General features: G+C 40.7%; 1 protein-coding gene across 2 annotated transcripts in view; it reads right to left on the reverse strand.

Annotated features, from left to right (window-relative positions):
• The window catches only part of Dclk1 (doublecortin like kinase 1), a 368,880-nt gene that overhangs the window by 150,417 nt on the left and 193,331 nt on the right, over positions 1 to 25,132 (reverse strand). The window lies entirely within an intron of this gene.

Consider the following 25,132-nt stretch of genomic DNA (forward strand, 5'->3'; position numbering starts at 1 on the left):
AGCTATGATATTCCCCCCAAATCAATGTGAAATTTGTTGCATAAACTGCGTCAAGGTTTGCAATAAGTGGTTGTGACAGGTGGCTGTGATAGTTAATTCTTGGCAGACACTCTGTCTAGGAGGCTGCGTGGATTCAAACCTGAAATGTGGAGAGCTGAGGAGGTGTGTAGGCGAGATTTTTCAAACTTATGCAACAGAGAACAGCATTCCAAGCATCAGTTGAGAGGTCAAATGCAAAACATTAATTGTTTTCTAATGTCCTATTTATATCTACTCGAAGCCATGGCTCCCTGTGGCCTGAGCTTTCTTGCTGTAGTAAGGCACAGAGGAATCATAAAACCGGCTCAGTGTTGCAGGGCTTAGACTCTAATGCCAACACTTAATATCTGTGTTCCCTCACTCAAGTGGCTCAGTATACATTTGTTGAGCAATAACAATATTCTAAGCTCTGGAGCCTGGCAGCAAGAAGAGTTGCAATAACCCCAAGCAAATGCTTAGCCTTTCTGGGCCTGTTATTGGTCTGGTAAGATGGGTACTACAAATGACCAGACTTACCTCCTTCACAGGTAGGGGCACAGTGCCAGTGACAAGAAGGTATGATCTCAAAGAACATATTTTCTTTCTTTTTTTTTTTGTTATACATTTTGGTCTTTATTTATTGCTTTTGTTTCTCACACCAGAGTAACAGTGTGGTATTTATACATGTGTGTCCAATTTATTTCACTTAAGAATATGGCCTCAAGCTGCATTCATTTACTTAGAAATGTCTCATATTTGTCCTTCTTTATGGCTGAGTAGTATTTAAAAAAACCAAAAACATCTTTAGCCATTCTCCAGTTGATGGCATTTGAGCTGTTTCTAAGATTTGGCTATTACAAACTATGCTACTATATATATATATAGTAGCATATATATATATATATATAGTATATATATATAGTATATATATATAGTATATATATAGTTGTATATATATATATAGTTGTTCTACCTCTTTTTTATATATATTTTTATTGAGAAATAAATATGAATGAGACAGTTTCACAGCTGATTAATAGGACAGCTTTGATAGTCAATGAACTGTACATTGTTATCTTCTTAATGGTTATCCATACTACAAGGAGCAGACAGGATATTCTGTCCAAACACTGTTAGTACACTTCTTTCTTCTCATTGAATTAAACGAAAGTAGCTGTAAATTTATCCTATTTTGTATATATAAATACAAAATGATCTTTCCTTTGTATCCTTTTATTTTTTTGTCCTGTCAGAGGTGAATAATCTATTGGCATCTAAATACTATAGGTGTTTGAATTCAACTAAACATCTAACACTGTCTAGCAGTCTATAATATTAGTGGGTTATCTTCAGAAGTTATTGACTTGAACCTTTTACAGCTCATCTTATTAATATGGATTTACTTTATATAACTCATTTTTATACTTTTCTGCTGGATGGTTAAGACCAAGATATAGCAAGACCTATATACCAAGAAATGTAACTTTCGTATCTGATAAGGTCAGCCAAGTACTCTCAGGATTTATCCTGTAGTCTTGTACCGCCTTTTGTACATTCTTTTGTCAGTGTCTGACATGAGGATGAGTCACAGCCATTGCTTGACCAATTTGCTCTCTGTGAAAGCTTGAGAAAATGTTTTTTCTCTCCATGAGACTCTCCCCAGGCTCACTTTAGATCATCGAACACATTCCTCTGTGGCTCCATAATCTTCTTGATCAGAAAATTTGGAGCACAGCTGGGTTACATGTTAGAACATATTTTCTAGTTAATACTTACTCATAATTTATCAAGGGACAAAATTAAATTGTTCTTCTTGAGTTTCAAATCAGATTTTTTTTTCTTTTTGTGTTCCAGGGGATTGAACTCAGGACCCTGCATTTGCCAGGCAAGCATTTATTCTACTGAGCTATCTCCCCAGCTCAAAAAGCTGAGAAGGATTTTTGCTTTAATGACTGGCTCACACTGCCTTAAGGGCAGGTGTGTTGTGGCATGTGGAGCTGGGGATCAAACTGCAGTCCTTCAAGCCTGACTGGGTTTGCCCATGCAGGTGCTTAAACAGCTGTGCTAAGCAGCAAGCCCCCTCAAATCAGATTTTGAGACTTGGTTTTTAAAAAACAACATTTAAAAAGTATATTGTTTCCTTTTAATCTTGAGCTAGCAGAGTTGTCTGTATAGGAACCGGTATCCCTTCTTTAGCCCCAGGAGGACTTCTCTGAGCTGGTTGTATCTCTGGGCGTGCTTAGTACTAATTCTATAGCATCTTCAAAAGTACACACAATTAAAGTCTTTGGATCCAGTAGTTTAAACTTTTTCTTAAGCAAGGAGTTCTATTTTCTCTTTCTTTCTTTCTTTCTTTCTTTCTTTCTTTCTTTCTTTCTTTCTTTCTTTCTTTCTTTTTCTTTCTTTTTTTTTTTTTCAGAACCTAGGATTGAACTCAGGCCCTTGCGCTTGCCAGGGAAGCACATATTCCACTGACCCATCTCCCTGGCCCCAGGAGTTCTATTTTCAAGCGTGACACAGAGCTCAAATGTGTAGACAGACACCACTGGGGCTGTTCTGGCTAAAGTCTATACATATGGCTATATCCAGGGTAGTTTTCATAAATGATTACGTTACATGTGTCGTTGCCCTGTTTCAGACTTCACAATGCTTCACCCTCCACTACTATTTCCCAAATAACTGGCAAACCACTTACTATAGCGTGTGTGTGTGTGTGTGTGTGTGTGTGTGTGTGTGTGTGTACGTATGGATGTATCTGTCTATAATTATGACCATGCCTATACCTAAATATCTTCCATCTACACCCCTAATCTCATCTGCCTCACTGGCCACTCTGCAGATCTGTTCTTCGTGTGTCCAGATCTTGATACAGAACATTTGGAGAATAACCATGCACAGAATACTGAACAAGGAACAAGCCAGTGAGGTATATAATAACATCTGAGCAGAATTTCTAAGCAAATAGCAGAGACAAAACACATAAAAGGAGAAAACATTGAGAATGCTGAGCAGTGGATTCCAAATGTAAAGTGAATAGCAGAAACAAACACATAAATAGGCTGGGAGAGGGCCTTGTTCTTGAAGAAGTAGGGATGTAGGCAAAGCTGAAGAAGATGCCTGGGGACTGCTGAGGGACCCAGTGAACCAGCAGAAGGCTCATGAAAGACCACAGAGGGTTAGAGAAGGGTATCCTTGGTTTTGTGCACATTGAGTCCCTGAAACTTTCCTAAGTGGATTTGGAGAGCCATTAATCTTCAGGGTGAATGTAGCAGGATGTGGGAAGGGTGGGCACAGGAGTAGGGGCACCTGCTCTGGGGGCCTCCCTATTCAACAGAGGCACACATTCAAAGCTGATTGCTTCTTCCTCCCACCTTCTGCTTCCATGTGGTCTGTCACACTCAATGAGCTCCATGCAGAGGCCTCAGCCAGCAGCCTGCCAGTCTCTCCCTTCTACTCCTCTCCTTCACCCCCACACTCAGTGAGTCACTGTGACCACTCATTTCTGCTTTCAATTTGGTCCACTGCTCTTTGCCCACTGCCAGCAACCACTGTACCAGTCCTTTTACAACCTCCACTGCCATTTAGAAGCTCACCCTGCATGCACTCTTGGGTCTCTCCTGTTCATTCTCAGCTCTGCTTCTAAATAGAATCTTTTAGGGCCAGCAAGATAGCTCAGTGGACTAAGCACCTGCTTAGGCAAGCACAGGGACCAGGGTTTGATCCCTGGCACCACACACAGTGCTGGCCCCACCCCTGGGCATGCTGAGTCCAGGAGTGGTGATGCATACCTTTAATCCCAGCACTGGAGAGGCTGAAAATAGGAGGCTCACTAAGAATCCAAGCTGTGCAACAAGTCCCTGTACTAGACAGACAGACAGACAGACAGAGAGAGAGAGAGAGAGAGAGAGAGAGAGAGAGAAGACTTTGCTGTAATCAAACAAAGCATGTCCTCACCATCTTACATTTCTTCTTTCCCAACATACATCACAGCAGTGAGTACCTGTTCAACTTAGGCAAAAATGATTAGAGAAATATGGTGTTCACCATCCTGAATGTTTCTTGTGGCCTTGTTGATGAAGATGAATTCTATCTAGCAAGAAAGTGTATCAAGGCTGGACATACTGACCCAACTTTGCAACACAGAGCTAGGGTACTTTTTAAAAAAAATTTGATTGGAGCTGAATCATGCCTCACTTTCAAACTCTGTTTCTCTTAATATCATTATGAAGAAGCAACTGGAAAATGAATCACATGCTATAAAGAATAGGTACTATGGGCCAGGCATGGTGGTACAAATCTGTAATCTTAGCACTCAGGAGGCTGAGACAAGAGAATTGCTGGGAGTTCAAGACCAGTTTGAGCTACATAGTAAGTTCAGGAGCAGCCTGAACTATATAATGAGACCTTGTCTCAAGATGAAAAAAAAAGTACTATAGTTTCACAATTTTGTAAAACTGTTGATACGCAATGAATATTCTTGGGGTGACAGAAGCATGTTTCAGGTGTCTTATACCTACCACCTTCTTCCACCCACTTCTACTCATGAACTCCTTGAAGAGAAGGACTACGTCCTCCATACCCATTGCACAGCACCAAGTCAGGGCTGAACATTCAGCAAATGGCTAACAGTGCTATAGTGAGTGACTGCCACTAGGAACAGAACAGAGTGAAGAGTTGCATCTGGGCTCTGACTTCTTCAGCTGAGCAATATAGGTTAGTGATGAGGCCTCTAGGAATCAGAACACATAAAAGTACTTCACAAACTATAAAGAGCATAAAACTGCAAATTTCCAGTTATTATTAATACTGCTTGGAATTTTAGCACTGGAAGGGAATAGAGGAAAATGGAAGGGCCTTGACATTTATTGAACATCAACCCAGGTCAGAAACTACACCAAACACCTGGCATCTGGTGTTATTTTTTTAATCCTCACAATACCCCTACGAAGAAATGGGTCTTGAGTTGTTAGCGCCTTTACCCAAGTCACACAACTTCAAGGGGCCTCACTGACATGAAGAGGTAGGTGTAAGACCTGTTTGCTTTGGAACTGAGGGAGCAGGGGCCCAGAGACCTGCAGTGTGGGATGCTGTACTCACAGAGCTTGGAAACCATTCCTGTGGAATGAAAGCCCTTGTTACCTTTCCCTTGTTCCTGAAAATGACTTGGCTCCCATACTGTACCTTAAAGAAAAGGAGTAAATGGTATGACTTGGGAATTCAAACTTGTGAGTAATGATCAGTCTGGAAACAATCCAGTGAAAGGGTCAGGGGATGCTCAGGGAGAGAAAGGCCTGGGAAGAACAAGGGATAGTTTGCAGCTAGGATGAAGAGATAAGTCTCAGTGGATAACAGTAGTCTTTAGGGACCTCAGCAGCCAGAGTCTCAGTGTTCCTAGCACAGGTTCTAAGTGACCTGCCTGTGGTCACAGTGTATGCTGGTTCAGATGAGAACTCAGACTCCCAAGGAGGATCTGGAACAGAAGCTGAGCTGTCACAAGCTTCCCTATTTCCCCACTTTTCCCCTAAGTTTTTCAAAGGGCCTCTGAGTTTTTAGGAAAAGGGCCAGGCCTGGTGGGCTGCCCTGGGCCTGAGAAATGTTGTGAAGGAGGACATCATTGATGCTGTGGGTGTTGGGAGGTGATGAGAAGGCAGTGGGGGGTAGATGGGGTACAAGACAAATGATAAAGCTGGTGGCTCACAACATAAAGGACACACGCTGGCACAGTTCTCTAGTCACCAGTGAGTCATAGCCTGTGAACACAGAGCACAGCCGTGAGTTGTTTTGGAAAAGGGCGCTGAGGTAAACTTCCAGAAGGGTTCTGTGTTCTCTTTTATCATCAGAAGCAAAAAGAACAATACCACCACCAACTACTAAATAGAGGCCAACCCTTCATATTAATTAAAAGCTGTGTAATATATATCTTGGTCAATTTTTAAATCACCAAGAGCTATAATCGGTCCCAGCAAAAGATGGTCCCAGAGCAAAGATACTGTGGGGACTGCCTGCCAGGTTGAGACGCATACTCCAGTTCTTCTGAGTACCAACTGGGCCATCTTAGAGAGGTCACATTGCCGCTGTGAAACACAACTGTCTCACTCCCACTCATTTTGAGAAAATGAGAGATGACACAGATAAATGAATGCTTAATGCATAGTATGCAATATTCAATATTAAATGCCCAATAAAGGACAATAGCTGCTTCATTATCATCAGTAGCAATAAGTGACAATATTTCCACACTTTATTTATATCTACTGCAATTACTGGATTTCAAGGAACTGTGGTGCTAGACTTAAGTCTCATCTTTGTCTCAGAAGAATGCTAACTTTCTAAAGAAAGCCCCTGGAGGGCAGAAAAGGAATCTACTAGTGTTTGTCTTCAAGAATATAAGAAAAACTCAGGGGTTCTTGTCACTAACACTCATGACAGTGAGAAGAAAAGAAAGAGATAATATATATGTACTAAAGTACACTCTGTTCTAGGGAAAGGAGAGGGTACTGCAGATCAAGGTAGTCCAGGAAGGGTCATGAAGAGGAGATGGTGCCGCTGTGTGGAGCTAGCCCAGTCTTTACTCATGTGCCATGACTGCCCCCAACTTCAAGGGGTGCTTCTCTCTCTCTCTCTCTCTCTCTCTCTTTCTCTCTCTCTCTCTCTCTATATATATATATATATATATATATGTGTGTGTGTGTGTGTGTGTGTGTGTGTGTGTGTGTGTGTTTAATTGACTGAGCAGGGAGCCAGGGTCCTCACTTGGGAAACATCCTAAGCCTGTTCAAGAGGAGGTCATGGAGATGATGTAGTGCTAAACCCACCTGAAGATATATATATCTTCCCTAATTTAAGACCGCTGTGTCTTTCTATTAACTGTAGGCCTGCAGATTCTGATTAAAGTTTAGAGTTTCTGATTGATGTAGGAGAAAAGAAAAACACCTTCTTTTAAAGATCCGCTGTCCCAGAGCACACAACAAGCAATTATGAAGGCTTTGTGAGGAAGAAGCCCACAAGGCCACATGGCCAAGAGCTATTGCTTTGTCTCCATGGATGAGTTTTCAGTTTTCTGAAATTGAAGGCTTAGTATTATGTATTTGTGCACATAGATGCATATGTGCAAATACACTTATACAGGAATGCTTACTTTTTTGGGGTAGGGTTCCTGTCTCTCATCATGTGTTTTGAAGTAGTATATTCCCTAGAAAACTAAAAATTAATGGTTCAGATGGATTTTAATCAAACTACAACCTGTAAGCCATATGTAATGGCTGATGCACAGTGTTAACATGGGAAGTCTAGTAGCTTCACACAGTATCTCAGCAGTTCTACATCCTAGAGAGTAGAGGACTTGCCCTTGCCTCTAGGATTTTGCTCGTTGTGTTAACTTAGGAAGTTCAGAAGCTTGATTGACTGGGAGGGGGGCAGGGTGCTCACTTGGGAAACATCCTAAGCCTGTGCAAGAGAAAGTCATGAGGATGAAGTGAGTGCTACAGCCACCTGAGAGTAGATAGCCTGCTTACAAAATAAAGGACAAAGAGGCTTGTCCTCCCCCTTTTCCTTTTGTGTTTACTGTCTTTCCACCACTTGGACAGTGGCCCCTGTGCCGCGCTGCTCTGCCTCTGAGCCAGCTGACGATGGACTGAAATCTCCATAAACTGGGAGCTAAGTAAACCTTTCTTTCCTTAACTTTGGGAAAAGTATTTTGAGGGGTATTTTGTCCCAACAATGAGAGTAAAGTAACTAAGACACCATACCTGACTCATTGTCTGTTTTTATTAATACAACTTTATTAGAACGCAGCTACACGGACATATTTACCCGCTGTTGATGGCTGCTTTCACACTACTGAAGAAGGGCTGAGTAGGTGCAGCAGAGATAACGTGGCCCTTAGAACCCAAAGTATAGACTACAGTATTTTGATCTTCACAGAAAAGGGATAATGACCCCTAATTTAGACACATTCACTGGATTTAAGCAGTTGCTGGCTAATAATTCAACATCAAAATCCAAAATCCAGGAGTAAGCAAGTGACTTTATATGGCGAAATTTCCTGCTCTAACTTGCAATCTAATGGATTAATTAACCTGCTATAAATTGTCCCTGATCCTATTCCTGGAAGTGTAGTGAACAGAGGGATGTCCAAAAGGGACATTAGGTAGGATTTTTCTGAGGCTATCTGCCGCAGGAATTCTGAGCCAATTATGTAAACTGCTAGAGTGGAAGTATGAAGGGAAAAGAATTATCATCATTCTAAATAATTCAAACAGAATTTATAGCTGATGGCTACAAACCAAATATGAGAAATTATATAATTAGTTCCACATTTAGAAGACTATACAAAATATGCTAATACCCTCACTGTGTTAAGATAAAGCTGCATTTTTAAACTAGTCCACAAGATCAGTCCAAAGAATAAGAAACATCTTAAGGGTATTTTAAAAGTAAAGTTATCAATAAGTTTGGAAGAACATTTTATTTGGACGACAAAATAGGTTTATAAAAATCTTATTCCATTTTAGTGTGCTTTAAATTGCTTATTTCCATTTTCAATGCATGCTTTGATTGAGTATATTAATTGCATTATCTTCAAGTCAGGAAACATATTTTGTGTTTTTAATTTGGGTAGCTCTCATCATCCTGATCTATTTGCAGGAGGATCTGTTTATATATATTGACTTTAAATACATGTGCCTATTCTCTTCTACTATATGGAGAACAAAATGGGTAAAAATTTAACAAATATGACTACACATGCACCTCAAGCTATACAGCCTTGTTTTACTAGTGTCTTCCAAGCTTGAAACCTCAAGAGCTGTCTATTTTACATAACCTTGTAGTTTATGTAAAATAGGAAGCTAGGTATCTGCAGCTAGGACCATGAGTGCCACATAATAATAGAATCTCTGGTTAAATAAAAAGGCGGCTATTTCTAAGGATCCACCCATTTCAAAATCTGCAAGTGCTCAAGTACCTTATATGAAAAGTTGTAATATTTCCACGTACTTTAAATAATTTCTAGATTATTTATGACACCCGATACATGCAAATGCCATGTCAATAGTTGTAATTTCTAGGAAATGAGAAGGAAAATATGCTCTATGAGTTTACTAAAGACTGTTTTTCCATTTGAACTCATTAAGATGCCCAGGTTGATCTTAAACTTGTAATGCTCTTTCTGCCTCAGTCTCTCAAGTGCTGGGATTACAGGCATGCACCACCACACCTGGCTAAGAATCTATCTTTAGCTCACCGTGATGTCTAATACACAGAATGGTATGTGGCACATTGTAGATATTCAGATGATAGCAGCTGAATTGATCTATTCATGTATAGGCCTGGTAAAAATACAGTGAATGTTTAATTTAAAAAAATTATTACAGTACAAGACACATTGCCATTAATTCCCCCCAAAATGTTCTCCTCTCTTCCTATACATTTATCTCACTGTTCTTGCTAATTTTTGAAGCAGTCGTAGATGCCTTTATGAAGTATGATTTTGAAAAAATGGTAAATATTGCTGTCCAGTGCCACCCAAGAGAAAGGCAGGGTCCTAAAAGCACTGTGGTGTGTCTTCATTCACCTTATCCTTTGGACCTGACACTATGTGTCTTGTAGCACTTTCCCAAAGTAAAATTGATCATGAAATTTACACATTTTAAGTCAATTCAGGACATTGAGAAAGCCATACAGTGCAATTAAAGAGACTCAGGAAAGAACACTTTCAGATCTGTTTTGGAAAGGGGCAAGAATGATGGGGATAAGAGTGTTCAAGGTGTAGAGTATGAGTATTTGAAGGGAAATGAATGCATTATGTCCTTTAGTGTAATAAGAACTTTTTTTTTTTTTTTTGCTGAACTGGGGATTGAACTCAAGCCCTTGCGCTTGCCAGGAAAGCGCTTATTCCACTGAACCATCTCCCCAGCTCCAGAACTTCTAAAAAATATTAAACATTCACTGTAATTTTTGACCATACTTCGTATGAATATTGACATTTAAATTATATGTTTGGGTTTCTGTGATACAATACATTGAATTCGTGCTAATTTTTACATAAACCCTTCTTTTTTATGTATTTTAGTACAGAGACTACAAGGTCTCACTACACAGATAGGACTCATAGTGAGCCTCCTGCTTTCAGCCTCCCAAGGGCTGCGGTTACAGGTGTGCACCACCATGCCCAGTCTCATTCACTGTCTCAGCAAGTCCTGGGGTTAGGGCCCATTCAGCATGCAGGGAATCAAACTCTGATCCCTGGGCTTGTCTAAGCAAGTACATTAGTCCACTGAGCTGTTTGACTGGCCCCATAAACCCTTTTGCATTGTATACTAAACTATCCTAATTTTCTCATTGTATACTAAACTATCCTAATTTTACTAAACTTTCACTAAAGCCCTATTGTGTAAAGTAATGTTTTAGTTACTCAGAGTACTTACAGTAATGAAAATCTAAAAGATGGCCTGCCCCAGTGTGTAATGCCAGCCCTGCCCTGGGGGTGTGCTGAGATGACTGAGACTGGGGGTGGTGGTGTGCTCATTGTAATCCCAGTGCTTGGGAGGCTGAAAACAGGAGGATCACTACAAGTCTGATCTGTGTAGTGAGACCCTGTAGACTGTGTACTAAATACATAAAAAAGATGGCCTGCATCTACACATATATCAAATTATTACCCAATTTCTGAATTTTAAATTGCTTTCAAATCAAAAATCATTCAGAGTGATATTTACTTCATCAAGTTTCTGGTAATTAAATATTCAACTTCTCAGAACTTCTTTTGTTAAACCCAGGAATTCTTGATATGAGGAGTTGAATTGGCAGATTTCAAAAAGGAGCAAAATCTAAGAGCACATGCTCCTGAGTCCCACAGTAACAGAAAGGTCAGAAAATACCCTCCTATTCTCAAGGACTTTTTAAAATTTTTTTAAATTAATTTTATTGAGAAACAAATAGCAATGAGACAGTTTCAAAACTGATTAGTAGGACAGTTTCAATAATTAATGCATTGCATATTGTTGTCTTCTTAGTGATTATTCATAGTACAAGATGTAGACGTGATATCCTGTCCAAACACTATTAGTACAAATCTTTCTTCTCACTAAATTAAGAGAAAGTAGCTGTGTCCCAAATTTTCTGATCAAGGAGATTATGGGGCCACAGAGGAAAGTGATCGATGATGTAGAGTGTGCCTAAGGAGAGTCATATGAAGAGAGAGCATTCTCTCAGGCTTTCACAAAGAGCAAACTGGTCAAGCAATGGCTGTGACTCATCCACATGGCTGATACTGACAAAGCATCTCAAGGGCTTTTGTGGGTCAGTGTAAGGAACAAAAGAAGCTATTCCCTTCCTCTAGAGGACTCATTAAAGAAAAATCAATGGGGAGTCTATGAGGCTGACATGGTCCAGGGCCCTGGGATCCTATGTGAACAAAGTGAAACCCATCCCCACTATAAAAGGCAAATGAAACCTAAGCTTAGCCCATCAACAATGGCCAACTAGTCTCCAACTAGACTTTCCACTAGAATCCCCCAAATACAGCTACTGTTCCACTTTAACTGAACACATATTTTGTCTTGTTTCAATGACAGAAGTCTTCTCCCATGTCCCTTTCTAGGAGCCCAAAGCATTTTGATCTGGTGCTGCCTAATTCCTGAGTTGCTGTTTGTCCCAATACATTCCTTAAAATTCTTAGTTTTCTGGGTTTATATTTTAACATTTTATCACCTAGCTTCAGATAGAGATCAACAGCATCAAAGATGGCTTTTGGGACTGACTCTACACTGTCACTGCAGCCAGCAGGGAAACCTTGGATGTTACTGTAGCTTCTCATTTCTTTCTTTTCTTTTCTTTTTTTTCTTTTTGTCTGAGAACTTCAGGCAGCGCTGCTACTGGTCATTGGCTAGGAAGGTTCCAGAAAAAACAATGGAAAGAGAAGGGTCTTGGAAATCACATAGACCTTACTTCAACTCCCTCCTCTGTCATTATTTATTTGAGGCAGAATTTGGACACCTCTCAAATGGTGGGAATTAATGGCTAAAATTAATAAGAGGCTATCTGGCATGAATACAACTAAAGCACTGGGTGGAGTTTCAAATGTGCAATTAAGCAAGTAGAACCTGGCTTGATATTACATCAGAAAGCTCCAGAGAGTAAAGCTGGTCAGAAGCTAGCCATGAGCCTGCGTTGTTTGGCTACTGATAAAAGAAATTATAATCACTCTTAGGCTGCATTTGGACAAGTTTGATACCTCTATCGAATATGTTCCTTTTCTCTACATTCTTTGAAGCCTCCATGGAACACTGTGTTCAGTTCTGGGTGTCATTTTAAGTAGGATATTGCTGACCATGGAATAGCCAAAGAAATGCATCCAGAAAAGTGTGGTGGTTTTTAGAGAAATAGCTGTAGGAACCTTGCCTAGGAAAGCTGAAAAACTCAATTTTGGGGAAGCACTGGGCCATTGCTATGTAGTTTCAACATAAGTTGGTTCCAGTTATCTGAATAATTGATAGGTAGAAAATGTTCTTTCTGTATCTGATGATCCAAATAACTTTTCTTGACTCATTATCTTATTTATGGTACCCTGTAAGTGCTGTAGGATACAGATGTTAATAACCCGTAAGTCCAAACTCAAGATGCTTATTATTAAATAAGAAGAAATGTAAAGAGTATGGAATCCTCAGCTTTCATCCCAATTCTTTTACTTAGTGAAGTTATAATTATGACAGTTAATTTTGCAGCAACTTGACTTGGCCACAAAGTGTAGATTACACATTTTTTCTAAGTGAATCTATGAAGGTGTTTTTGCATGACATTATCATCTGAATAGCAAGACTCAGTAAAATTAACTGCATCTCAGTGTAGGTGGGTGTCATTCAATTCATTGAGGGAGGGCCTAAATAGAACAAAATGTAGAGGAAGGAGGAATCACCTCCTTCCTTTCCTTTTGGCCTCACTGCTTGTGCTGGGACATTCCATTCCATCTTTTCCTGTCCTTGAACTGGAATTATATCATGGTATTTCTCAGGTCTTTGTACTTTAATTATTTCACTGCCTGTGCTGCTTCTCTCGCTTAGAGAGAGCAGATGATGGTACTTTTCCAGCTTTCATAATTACATGAGCCAATCTCTTTCTGTCTCTGTCTGTCTCTCTGTCTTCCTCCTCCCTCTTTCTCTCCCTCTCCTCAAATATATTAGATAGATAGATGATAGATAGATAGATAGATAGATAGATATCTAATTAATACAACTCTAACTAATAAATGACCTTGGGCAGTGTCTCATCTTTTCCTAATTTGGCTTTATTTCTTTGTAACACAAATATTTTTTTCTGAAAATTGAATATGAAGTATATAAATTAGATTAACTTTCTTTTAGAAAAACTCATAACAAGAATTACCAAAATTTTGTAATAGAGAAAACAAAAAGCTAGAAAAAAAATTTAAACTCAGGAAATGACAAATCAAGTAAACATGGTAAGTCTTTACAAAAAAGGTAACTTTGAATTGAACTCAGAGGAAAAGAGACATTTGGGTGGGTAGGGAAGAGGAAAGAAAGAGAATAGTGTTCTAGCTTGGTGAGACAGACTGTGCAAAGGTGGAAATATTGAGAATAAGTGGATTTAGGGAGACCTACAAATAGCCCTGTGGCAAGAATGTGGAGGAGGAATAAAATGACGACAGTAGCTAGAAAGATATGATTGAGTCAAGTATGACAGCCCAAGAAGGGCACACCAAGATGTCTGAGGGTGGTGCAGGGCCATTCAGTGAACTTAGGAAGATTGATCTATGTTCAGACACAGCATGGAGTGATTATGAAGACTAGAACCAGGAAAGACTGCTAGCCAATCTTTGTAATGGTCCATGCAGGAGATAAGATAATAATAGCATTTAGAGGCAAGGAACAAAGTGCTGGTGATGGGGCGTGAAGGCGAGAAGTGAAAAAAGGTAGCTTCATGTCTTGTAACTTTTGTGTTGAGGTGAATGCTAATGCCATGAACTACAACAGGAAAGCAGATGGAGGAAGCTGACCAAACAATGAGCTGAGGGATGTGTTGAATTCAGACAACTGAGGAATAATGAAGTTCAAGCTAGAAAGTTAGAAATAGGGCTAGAGAGGTGCAGAGTTGAGGAGAGGTACATTTAGAGGGTAAAATATGCTGTCAAATATAGATAAACTTGGGTTTGAACTCTGCCTCCACCACTAACTAGCTGTGTGGCCTTGAACAAATTATTTATCATCTCGAAAGCTTAATTTCCTTAATTGTAAAATTGGGGAAATGATACACACTTCAAAAGCTCTGCTTATGGCATACCATCTGGTTGCCATTTGTCACCATCATTCTCTACCATCACCATCATTGCTAAAGCCATTAAAGTAGATGAACTTGGCTAGGAGCAGAATAATTAAGTAGAAGGAGTTGAGGGATGCATGTGTGAGGGGACCGTTACTAAGGGATGAATGGCTGAAGACTGAAAAGGCAATGAGCTCAAGAGTTAAAGAGTTGGCAGAAGACCAAGACAGCAAAGTACAATGAAGGCCAAGGGGAGAGACTTTCACAGACAGAACCATGGAACAGGCCAAATGCTGCAAAATCAAGGAGTTTAAAGATAAGAAGAGAACATCAAGTATAGAGCTGGGGAGATAGTTTGGTGGTCTAAGTACCTGCCTGGCAAGTGCAACGATCTGAGTTTGATCCGCAGTACCACATGCCATGCTGGCCCTAAAACCAAGTGTGGGAGCATGCACCTGTAATCCTAGCACAGGGTAGGTTGAGACCGGAGGATCACTATGAGTCTGAGATGCGTAATGACATCCTATACCCAAAAGTAATAAAAATAAAAAAAAGATGAGAACATAAAACATGAGAACTGGAGGGTTATCTTTCCTTATTGGAATGACTGTGTGGTAAGCGAGTGTGGGAGTCAATTGCAAATGTGATGGGATGAGAAATGAAAGTTTTACCCAGACTTCAAGGAAATGTGTACCAGATTCCAAAGTAGATGGTGAGATGTTTCACCTTTCAGGAATCTCAAAGCAGATAAACACAGTTGAAGTCTTCATACTTTCACTTCACTTACTTCAAGGATCCAAAAGACTTAGGTTATGACCAGAAAAAGGTTCTCAGGAGGATCTCTGTAGAGAGCTGTGTTGTGAATTCCATCTTTCCACGTGGGGGGAAGATCCTCCCCTTTGCTTCCCTAGAGGCTTCACAGTTAGACAGAAAGTGCTGCTCATTCAATATACTCTACACAGAGGAAAATAGTGCAAATAACTATAGGGAATGGTGGAGACCAACCTATGTGAAGGCAGTATGGCATGGAATTTATTGTGCCTGGGTGCAGGCAGAGGGCAAAAAGGCTATCTGTAGGGAGCGTAGAGTTTTTATAGGGTTTGAAAGAAGGCAAAAGACATTAAGAGGGAGACCTGAGCAAACATCAGTGGCCACAGTTCTCTGGATGTTTTGTGCCCCAGTGGGCCAAGTCCTTGAGGCATCTGGTGTGAATGCTTAGGTGTCTTTAGGTGTCCAGGTGCTCTTTAGGAGCCCATGTTCTATCTTATGTCTTTGAAGACATCCTGGGATTGCCAAGGGCACCAGTGTTGAGCTGAGAACAATGCCTCTGCTGGTAGGCAGGTTGGGTACTCAGAGAGTCATGTCCGAGTAGAGTCTCACAATAACAACCGAGAATTTATATGTTCATGTTTTGTCTGAGAGCTTTTGGTAGCCGAGTAAAAGAAGTTTCTCTGCACTGGGTGGCCTGTTGGTTGGGGACAAAAGATGTCTGAGTGATTGATGAATCTGAGGATTGAGCTGGCATGGAGCTAATTTGAATTCTTCCCAAGGGGATCATATGAGGCCAGCAGGGAAAGATTTAGAGACCCAGGCAAAGCTGGAAGAAACTGCAAGGCTGCCATCAGTAAAGAAGAGTGGAATGCTCCCAGGGAGAGTCCCTGACAAAAGCTGGCTTTAAATAGCTAACAACAGTTGGCCCAGAGCACTCCAAGCTGTCTTACAGAGGTATAGTCAGAAAGGACAACCACCTCCCTTTCTCACCAACCTGCTCATCCCCTTTCCAGTTCTGGATGGATCAGAAACAGCAGGGAGAAGGTGTGTGAAAAGGGGAGAGAGCATCAGCGCAGCCTTTGTTTCACAGAGAAAGCGTCACACTGCCTTGGGTCCTTCATAGCTGTGGGACTAGTGCTCCAGTATGAACAACTCTTACGGGACTGCATACTGTCATTGCTGAATTTTGTTAGTATTTAGTAGCTAAAAGAGCCCATAAGGGCTTTCACTCTTTTAGGAGGACCTAGGATAGTCCTGAGGTTGTGAAAATGTCACCCGGTGGCAAAAGAAGAGCTTGGCCATTATATTAATGTAAAAGGACCACTTAATTTTTAAAAGATGATGAATAGTCCGGTTTCTCTTCAGAGAATATAAATCTTTTGCTTTTTAAAAAGTTGATAAACTTCATACTCTTTTTGGATTCAATGTTTCAGTAACTCAAAGTGATTAAAAAAATGTGTTGGAATAATGAAGTGGTGACATTAACGAAAGTGATTTCCTTATTGTTTTTAGCAGCCTGGCAGAGAAAGGAAGATACTATGGCTTGATGAAATGGTAACAGTGACAGAATGGCCTTCAGGGCAGCAAATCTGGGTCTGGCTAGGAGCTGAGAAAAAGTCAGCAGGGATAGGCAAGGCACCCAGCCCAGAAGAGCACCAGGAAAGAAAGGAGGACACCTCAAGGTCACAAAGAAACAAAGGACAAAAATCAAGAACACTAACAGTGCTTCTGAGAAGGCAAGAGACATATTTCCCTTTGAAAAATGACAGAGGCAGGAAGGAAGATGAGGGGAGATACAGAGGTATTTTATCTGCATGAAAAAGAAAACAAAATAGTGGCACTGGCTTCCATATGAAGTTGCTGTTCATGGAGGGTCTTCGCTGGGAGTGACAAGTGACTGTTCAGTGGGGTGGACTTATTCACAAGGAGGAAGGGCAGGTGAGGGTCTCCAGGATGCTCAGTGTACAGAATTCACACTCAACTGCACATGCGGTAGCATTTTCTATGTCCATAATTCATGGAGCCAGGGATATAGCTCTGCGGCATAAGCACTTGCCTGGCAAGTAAAAGGTCCTGAGTTCAGTGTCTGGTACCACAAACACAATGATGATGATGATGATGATGATGATGATGATGATGATGATGATGATAATAATAATAATTCATGTGGCGCTGTGACTGAATACAATAGGAAACCCATGAGAATGAAAGAGAAAAAGGAAGGAGAGTATTGCATTTTTTGTACAATGCCTTAATTTCTGAGTAGAAAGTTAGCTACTTGCAACAAAGGAAACCACTTGTGCTTGAGTTAAGGTCTCCATAGTACAGTGCTGTATATGTCTCTACTGCTTGGAAGTGAATTCAATTTTAAGGATCACCATGTTCTGGTAAACTCTGTCTTTATACACGAGCTAAAAGTTCTCAAGGAAGTCTTCAGAACCCTCTGCAGTTTTTCCACTGCTAAGAGAAAAATAAGGGGCCAGGGAGATGGCTCAGTGGAATAAGTGCTTCCCTAGCAAGCACAAGGGCCTGAGTTCAATCCCTGGTTCCGAGAAAAAAAAAAAAAGGAGAAAAAGGAGACTAAGAACAAACCTTTTAGCCCATGTGCTCACAATTCAGAACTCAAACAAGCAAAAGCTCCTAACTCTTTCAAATATCAGGCTAAATTCTATGAATCGATATAATTAGCACTATACTAGACTTTTGTATTCTTCTCTAATAAGACAGTGAAATGTCACAGAAACTTGGATATTATACAACAAGACACAGCTGCAATGCTTCTTTAAAGGAAGAACTGTATATTCCTAGAACTAACATCTATGGAAACAATAAAATACCTCAGCTCCAGCAAGCCTCATGCATATGAAAGAACTCTTCCCATAGATGTAATAAAATCTGAGCTTGCAATTCAGTTAAAACTTAAATCTATAAACAGCTGTCAGACTGGAATGACCCATTAATCATTTTATAATAATGTAATCCTTAAGAGATAAAATCTGCGAGAAGAAAATCAGTAGTTTCTACTCACTCTGGGTTAAAGTTCAGTACCGATCCTTTGACATCTTTAGACATAAGTGACATTAGAAGACAGTAGGCTCATATTTTACGTGTTACTGACTGCTGTACATAGTGCCTGCTTTGCATATAGTAAGTTGGCTTATGGAATAAGTAGATGGATGAGTTTTTTAGCAGTAGCTCAAAGCCACTTTGTGGGGGAGGCCTGGCCTTTATTTATTCAGAACGCACATCTTCAGATGTTCTCAGTGACCCTGTAGTTTCTCAACTTTGCCAGCCCCAGCACAGAGCAGTGAGCCATTGGAGGCTCTTTTGATCCAAATCAACATGGACACAGGAAAGAGAGACTTTCCTCCAGGCCTGAGAGTCTTCAGGGCTGCACAGTTTTGAAGTCTGATTCTTCCAAATGTGGTTCTTTCCAGCAAACAGTGAGCATCTTCAAAGATCTCTTGCCTCTCTCACAGGAATGAAGGTTGAGAGTGAGAAGAAAGCAAAAGCAATCTCCTTCTGGTTCTAAAGAACACCAAGTGCCAATCTTGATGACATCTGCCTCCAATTAAGTGCTGCAAAAGAATCTATATGGCGGAGTCCAGCTGTGATCCACTAGGGGGTATATTTCAGCTGAGGTGTCATTCACTAAGTAATAAGGAACACAGTTCTGAACGTGCTTTGACATTTATTATCTCATTTGAGGTCCATTACAATCCAGGGTAAAAAGGCTTTTTACAGAATAGGAAGCAGGCTCAGAGATACAGAGACCACACAGCAAGAAGGACATAGAATTGAAGGAAACCTACGTCCACTATGATTATTTTAAAACTGTTTCTCTTATTCTTAGTTCTAGCCCTATCTTTTATTACTCAGAGTTGGGAAAAACAATTGGGACCCCCACGGGGAATGCAATTCTGTCCTATCTTACTCAGGACACAAGTTCCAGGAAGGCAGTTAGGATGGATTATTTCTAGAAACATTTACCAAGCAGACCTGGAGTAATGAACACCACGGGGGTCCTTAAGTGAAGCCCCAGAGATGTTTCTTCTAGAATTTCTTCCCTGGGAAGAACATTGCTCCAGGTGCCCCACCTGGTGTAGAGAGCAGCTGGACTGGCCTTCTTCAGAGGTGGAGGACTATGCCTGCACGTACATCCCCACAGGCACACATATGTTCGTGCACACATATGCAAGCATGTACAGGTCTCAAAGGCCAAAACCCAAGTTTTAGCTTCAATAACTTCAGAAATAAACACTACATAGTTACAAAAATATGAAAGATTATTTATATGTCTTCTATACTTAGTTTTATGATTGATGAATAATACTTTTTAAAATAATTTTTTGATTCATTGTCCCATTTACTAACTTCAGTCAGAGGAGCCCAAGCATTTTACAATGCATGATTTGCATACAGAACACACAGCAAATTAACAACAGAATCATGTGACGTCTCTTATTAAGCCTGCAGTCAACTAAAACTAATTTTCACACGTACTGCTATGAAAACTTCACTGTTCCTCCTAGCCAATTAGAACTGTTTATAAAGCTGGCTCCTCTTTCCCTTCTGCTTTAATTCCAGAGCACAACTTTTTGTTCATGCCACTTTAATTTTACTTTCTTAGATATAATACACCTACTATGGCCACACAGCACTGGGAAGGCTATAATCCCAGCAGCACTTGAAAGAGGCTGAGGTAAGAAGATCACCTTGAGTTCATGGTTAACCTGGGCTACAGAACATATTCTAAAGTTTTTTAGAACATTTTTGAGATTTAAATTTCCTTAGTACAAATCCTACAGAGTTATCATCCACAAAAAAAAATTGAAATCTTAAATCAAGACCAGCTTGAATACATAGTGACAGCCTGTCTCAAAAAAAAAATTCCACCTATTAGGATCCTTGTAGATCCTTGCTCTGTCTTTGACCATGTTAGCTCCCTGCCAGAGCATCTCATCCATTCACAGTTAACATTCTCATATAGGCATTTCCAGCTGTTTTACTCCACACAGGGTCTAAAGCAGAACTCCGGGCCATGACTCTCAGTAAACGCTGCTCCTATCTCCAGACACCGATGGACAATTTGAATAAAGACCTCCTCCAGTACGTTGGCCATCAGCCTACACAAGAGCTACATCATCAGTTATCTCACAAGCCCTGTGCCTGTCAGGCAGGCCACAGTTTCATTTTAGTCAAAGGGATTTCAAAAGGAGTACCAAGTTTGATCAACTAGGTGAAGGACTCTGTTATGGCTTATACCTAGCTGTCCCCCCAAAGCCTCATGCACTCATAGATGCGGCTTTGGGCATGTGGCTGGATCGTGCAGGCGTGATCATCATCAGTGGGTGAGTCTGCAGCTAAATGTGATGTGGAGAGGTGAAGCCCGTGGGAGGAAGCCCGTGGGGCATGGCCTGGAAGTGTCTATGTCTCGCCCTCCTCTCTTCATCTCTCTATCTCTCTTTCAGTCTGTTTCCCACTGCCATACCATGAGCCGTTTCACTTTAGCAGTGCCCCTCTGCCATGCTGCCCAGCCTTGGCGCCAGCCGACTATAGACTGACACCTACAAACTGTGAGCCAAAACGCACCTCTGCTTTAAGTTGTGAGCATCAGGTCCTCTCTCAGTAATGGATGGGAAAGTAGCTAAGACAGCCCAGGTAGAGCTCTGTTGTGCTTGTATCATTCTAAGAAATACAACACAAGGGTGAAGAAAAACAAGAAGTTGGTTCAAATAAAATCTGAACAGCTCCCAGTAGTATCTGTTGCGGGCTGAATAGCCACCCAAAGAGATGTTCAAGTCCCAGCTCCCAGTCTCTGTGTCTGTGAAATCATTCAGAAATGGGGTCTTTGCAGATGTTCTCGGTTTAGGAGGATATCACACTGGAATAGGGCAGGCCTGAATCCAACAAGTGGTAACCTGACAAGAGGGGGCTGAGTGATGGATGACAGACAGCAAAGGAAGGCCAGGGGTCGTGGGCAGTCCAGAGCTGGGGAGGGTGAAGAAGGGCTGCACCTCCAGCCTCCAGAGGGAGCACATCCTGAAATGTGCATGTTTAGGGTGCAGTGTGAGGTTTCCGTGGATGTATCCAAGCACAGTGAGCAACACAAGGTAAGAGCGTACTCATCGTTTCAAACATCGATCGGTCCTTGTGGTGATGGCTTTTGAGATCCCTTTCCATAGTCATTTCTCTTGTTTGTTTGTTTATTTATTTATTACAAGTTCTTAGAGGGTCTTACTGTGTAGACTGGACTCTTAGTGATCCTCCTGTTTTCAGCCTCCCAAGTGCTGGGATAATGGGCACGCACCACCACGCCCGGGCTCAATCCCCATCTCAGTGCTCCCCGGGGCGGGGCCGGCTTGGCACACTGAAGATCAAACCCTGGTCGCTGGCCCATTTCTCTTGTTTGTGGTGCTTTCTTCAAACAACTCTGGGATGCTTAATACAACAGCAAAAACATAACTTTAGAATCAAGGGTGCTTGTATAAAATCAAGCAAGATCTTAGAAAATCAAGAGAAGATGAGAGATGTGTGGACTTCAACAGGGACCTGGCCTGGCAGGAGAGAGACACTCCTTCAGGGAAGAGAGCTGGTGATGATGAAGAGTAGGGGGACACTGGCTCTGAGAGTAAGGGGTGGACAAAGGTGATGTCCAATGTCAGATTCAGCACCAGGGAGTTAACTGTCCCTTCCAGGTTTCAAGTGGACGTTTCTCAAGAAAATCCATAAAGCTCAGTTTGCCAGTTTGTCACCAATATCTAAGCACCCGTACATTGAGCTTCCTGTCTCCAGCTTGGCATTTTTCTTGACTATGTTTCATCATTCTAAATTAGACAGCAGCCATGCCAGGGAAGGATCTGTCGGCCTCTCTGTCTCTATATTTAGCGCTCTATCCACCATTTCGAAGGTGCTAAGATTCCACTGATTGATGACGATGTCGCTAAAATGGTCACATTCTGAACTCAAGCAAGAAAGGCATTTTATTCCTCATGTGCAAAGTCAGGGGAGGAAAGAGGAGCCTTGCTGTTTCTAATACTGATCTGGCTCCCATGTGGCCCAGTGAAATATGCATCTGTAATGGCAAAACTCCTCACTGGAAAGGCCGCAAGTGACAACCCTAGGAGCTTTCCAAGCAGTAATTAGAGAAATATATTATTGCTAAGCCTGAAAACACTAGGAGCCGAGTAAATTTTGAAAGAGAAAATAAAAGTGCTACCTTGTGGCAAAAGGCCACTTCTAGATGCCATTAAATCAAGCACAGCCCTACGGAGGACCAGAGGATTAGTGCTGAAGATGTCTGCACTCCCCCACCCTGTGCTGTTAAGGAAGGTACTGTGGAATAGGCCAAAGGAAATATCGATGTGCAAATACCATTTAGCAAGTACATAGAGCGGGGCTAAATCATGCTCAGAGCACTTAAAAAAAGATTCAAATTTTAATACATTAGCACTAGAACATGCTGTACAAGGAACAGGAAAATTGCAGTTGTCAACGTGTGAATTTAGTCTCAGGGTAAGTTCATACAAGGAAGTAGAACTTCAATTTAGAATTTTTTTCCCCAGCCAACTCTCCTTGCCCCCATATCCACGTTTTCCTTGCAGACTAGGGGAAGGCACGTTACTCGGTATGTGTACTTCACTCCAAGAAGTGGGTAGGGGAAAGTACGAGTACTCACCAGTATCTCAGAAGTGGCCTTTCCAGTGGCCAAGCCACAGAAGGTAGGCAAGGTGTCCTGGTGAGCAAGCACGTGTTTGTGTACCTGAACCCGAATGAATGTGCACAAACACACTCATAAGTATGTGTCTGCTCATGTGAGAAAGCATCCCAGGGTGAATCCACAAGCGATTTTCTAGTTTTTCTCTGTTCGATTTCTCAGAAAGTCCACCTGCTCATCACCACAGGTGTGGAGAAGTGGTCTGCACTTCCTGGGTTGAGCACACCTTGTCAGAGGCTTGAGCTCTCTGAGGCAGGCCAGGTGGGGTAAGCAGCCCGACGTCTGTCAACGACTGGAGAGAGACCACAGGACTGGAGAGGCCGTGACCAACTCTGCTAATGTGAAACTAAGCTGTGTTCCAGTTGGGGTTTGACAGACTGTCTTCTATATCAAAGCAACAAACGTACTTTCATTTCGAAACACATCTGGTCTCTCAGACCATTCTATCAGAAGCTGCTATTTTCTTTAAGTTGAAAGTCAAGGCAGTTTATTTTTCCCAAAACTGTGCTGTCAGTTAATTTGCTTCAGTGGAAAAGTTCACTTTTTCTACAGTTTTCTTAGCCTTAAACAGAGGTGAGAAAGAGGAAACACTCCCCAAGACATCTGAGTGATGCATCCACATAATGTTTGTCCCAAAGGATGGACATATTAATCAGTTATTTATAAAGATGGAATATATATGTAAAAGCTAGATGCAGAAAAAGTCAGACTACTCCTCCAGTTAGAGTCCTTGAACCAGAATAAATCTCTTAAAATACATATATATATATATATATATATATATATATATATATATATATCCTCATTGTGAAAAGGCCTCATCTCTCCTTACATTACCCAAACAATTTTAAAATATGAAATAATTGTATTATACTTACACAAATATAACTGATAACATATATGGCTATGTGCAATTTAATAATGGAGATATATTGTGAGAAATGCATCATTAGAGGATTTAGCTATCATGAGAACATCTTAGAGTGTAAGAACATCCTAGAACATACTAGAGTGTACAAGCCTTTTGTGTCACTAGACAATATAATCTTTTGTTCTTTGTTCTTAAATGTCTGCTTACACAATGATTACATTTATCATGAGAATTTGCTAAATGTACATAATGGATCTTACACTTTTCACATCTTGTTGCCTTTTCCTTTTTCTTCCTCCCTCCATTTCTAGTTCTCCTTCCCATTTGCAGAGGATCTATCTCCCTATCTCATAATAGTTCTTTTCTGTTACTCTTTTTTTTTAAGTTGAGAATGATTTGTTTTTTGAGGGGGGAGGCTGGCTCAGGCTGCCTTAAGGGCAGGTCTGGTAAGGCAGGTGGTGGGAATTGAACCACCATATCCTGAGCCTGACTACATTTGTATGAGCAGGTGCTTAAACAACTGAGCTAACCAGAAGGCTCCCTTATTCTACTCTTTAAATTATCTATATCTTGGGTTTCTCCCCTCATGACCAAATATCATCATGCAGTCCATGACTATGCAATTCCATCTATTCTATATCTATGTTGTATTTGAGTAGACATCTACAGCGTATGCATGAGATGGACGAGTGAATGGATGTATTGGATGAGATTACTACAGCAAGATTATATCACTGGTCCAATTACATTAGTGCCTAGACAATGTACATCCACATTTTTCTGCATTCATCTAATCAAAAATTCATTACCACATCAATATACTACTAACTGGACAGAATTTGAATTGTTGATAAATATATAATATTGTTCTAGTTAAATTAGAAACAATATTATCAAGGAAGGGTCTTGTTGGTACAATAATTGTACTTGTGTTACTATTAAGATTCTGAGAGCACTGATTGTAAAATCACTGTCCAAGTCAAAACCTTTCATATGTACTTCCTTGTGGGTTGTCTCCTCTTCGCCAAATGTCCCCTCTTTATGGAGTACAGTGGACTACATTTAGTTCATCAATAGAATAAAGCTACAGTTCTCTTTTTTGTTCCTTCATACAGCTAATGACACACAAATTCCAAAGTAGTTAAAGAAAAACAAATAGCAAAGCATTTTCACAATTAGGAATGAAAGGAGGCCACAGGTAAGCTGAGCCTAGGAACATACATGATAATTACAAGATTGTAAATCCCTTAGGTATAAATTTTGATAAAAATATGATTAAAATGTAGAAATCCACACTATGGTTTCTTATAGAACATCAAACTTAATTGCTCGGTGGTTATAAATTAGCCATTAGTAATTTATTATTCTAAATGACTTATCCTTTCCAATTATCATTTCATCTGTTTTCTATATTTAAAAAAAATCAAAGAAATTCAAGATAGGGGAAAGACATGCTGTTTGAGGATCTGAAACTGATT

This window comes from Octodon degus, unplaced genomic scaffold (genome assembly GCF_000260255.1).
Source record: "Octodon degus isolate 3935 unplaced genomic scaffold, OctDeg1.0 scaffold00038, whole genome shotgun sequence".
Lineage (NCBI taxonomy): Eukaryota > Metazoa > Chordata > Mammalia > Rodentia > Octodontidae > Octodon > Octodon degus.